Genomic DNA, 2,500 nt, shown 5'->3' on the forward strand with positions numbered 1-2,500 from the left:
CCTGGCCCGGATGGGTTGACCGCGCGACAGCTGAAAGCGGTTCCAGCGGGATTACTTGCCAGGATTTTCAATCTCTTTATGGTCTCTGGCAAGCTTCCTAGTTATCTTATGGAAGCAAGGACCACCTTAATCCCTAAGAAGGACGGTGCCAGTGATCCAGGAGACTTTCGACCAATCACTGTCTCCTCAGTATTGGTTCGCGCTTTCCATAGGGTACTAGCCCTCAGACTTATGGCTGCCGAGATCCTAGATATTAGACAGAAGGCATTTGTGCCTGTCGACGGTTGCCTGGAAAATGTGTTCGACCTGGATTTAGTTATCAAGTACTGCCGACAAAATTTCAAGCCCCTGTACGTGGCCTCCATCGATATTGCGAAAGCGTTTGACTCTGTATCCCATAACAGCCTGAGGGATATAATGATAACCAAGGGCCTACCAACCCCTATGGTTGACTACATAACGCGTACCTATCGGGAGGGCACGACACGGATTGTGTGTGATGGTTGGGAGTCGGACAGCATCCATCCCTCGTGTGGCGTGAGACAGGGTGATCCCTTATCACCCATTATTTTTAACATGGTGATCGATGGTCTCATCAGAAGGATCCCCGAGGAGATCGGTATCGACGTTGAAGGGAGGCGATTTGATGTATTGGCCTTCGCCGATGATATAGTATTTCTCGCATCAACACCTAGCGGCCTTCAAGAAATGATCGATGTGGCGTCCGACTACTTAACCAAATGTGGACTGCGAATAAATACGAGTAAGTCCTTTACAGTCGCGTTCAGGAACGTACCACACCTTAAAAAGTCGGCAGTCGATGGAAATGTGCGATTTATCTGTGGTGAACTCTCTCTACCTGCGTTGAGGAGGGAAGATGAGTGGCGGTACCTAGGAGTGCCCTTCACGCCGGAAGGACGTGCCCGCCATCGCAGCGACGAGGCTCTATTGAGCACTGCGATTGAGAAACTCACTAAGGCACCCCTCAAACCACAGCAGCGCCTCTTTGGTCTTAGAGTGATGGTCCTTCCAGGACTCTATCACCAACTCATACTTGGTCACACTAACTTGAGCAAGCTAAAGAGGATGGATGCTTTGGTGCGAAGTGCTGTGAGGAGATGGCTAGGTCTGCCACACGACGTTGTCAACGCATATTTCTATGCTAACGTGAGAGATGGAGGTCTCTCTGTTCCGTCCCTAAGGTGGCTAATACCATTCTGGCGAGCAGAGAGATTAAAAAGAATGATTAAAGGAGACAGTCCAATCTCCTCTTCATTCCTCTCACAGGAAATCCTGAGAGCTAAGAGAAGGCTTCACGATGGACGGGTAGACCTAGACTCTCGCAAGAAGATCGAAGATAGGTGGGCAAAACTCCTCCATGATTCCTGCGACGGAGCGGCGCTCCGTAGATCGGGTGAGGTACCGCAACAGCACAAGTGGATTGTTGACGGCAACCGCTTCCTCTCGGGAAAAGACTTCCGTAATCTCGTGAGGCTTCGGATTAACGCGATTCCTACCAGATCCAGAACATCTCGGGGGCGTCTTAGCGACCGCTCATGCAGAGCCGGTTGCAACCAACAGGAGACACTCAACCACATCCTGCAAGTTTGCCATCGGACTCACGCCGCGAGGATTAAAAGGCACGATGCTGTAGCGGCATATATTAAAAGAGCACTAGACCGGACTTTTGGGAAAGTAGAAAAAGAGCCGCACTTTATAACGCCCGATGGGCTTAGGAAACCGGATCTGGTTGCCAGCAGCGACGTGAGGGCAATTGTGGTTGATGTGCAGGTGGTAGGCGAGCAGGTAGACCTGGACGAAGCACACGGAAGGAAAGTGGCATACTACCGACCACTAGAAGATGCTATTAAGAGGAAGCACAAAGTGGGAAGTGTGCAGTTCACCTCGGTGTCCTTATCTGCGCGAGGAATATGGAGCAAGGCATCTGCTCAGGATCTCCTCAATTTGAACATCGTTAAGAGGACGGAATTGAAGATCATTTCTACACGGGCCCTAATTGGAGGGATGAATGCCGTTGCCGTTTTCAATAGGACGACTGCCGTGCAACATCGTACGGGTATTGGCTGATGGATTTGCGGATTGCTTTTGCACTGTGCTGCCTGCAGTCTCAGGCACAATGCAGAAGGGGTTTTTAGTGAGTATTTTAACATCAGAGTCTCACACTACCGGTAGAACAACACCACTACCGGTGTGCGTAAAAGCATTTTCCCCTTCTATAAAAAAAAAAAAAAAAAAAAAAAAAAAAAAAAATAGCCAAATGCCTCGTCATCTAATTAGTGACGCGCATGAATGGATTAACGAGATTCCCTCTGTCCCTATCTACTGGGTCTTATAAGCGTCAGGGACTTATATCATGGTATAACCCTGACGCACCAACCCCTCCTTCACGTGGTAGGACCTGGACACCTTCGGGTGACTAACGGGGCTCTGGTAAGAGAGTTCCTGCGAGAGTTCTCGCCATGCGACAACCGCAGCTCTG

General features: G+C 49.8%; 1 pseudogene; it reads left to right on the forward strand.

Annotated features, from left to right (window-relative positions):
* The window catches only part of LOC143363327 (large subunit ribosomal RNA), a 10,153-nt pseudogene that overhangs the window by 3,978 nt on the left and 3,675 nt on the right, over positions 1 to 2,500 (forward strand).

Source organism: Halictus rubicundus, unplaced genomic scaffold (genome assembly GCF_050948215.1).
Source record: "Halictus rubicundus isolate RS-2024b unplaced genomic scaffold, iyHalRubi1_principal scaffold0031, whole genome shotgun sequence".
NCBI classification, from domain to species: domain Eukaryota; kingdom Metazoa; phylum Arthropoda; class Insecta; order Hymenoptera; family Halictidae; genus Halictus; species Halictus rubicundus.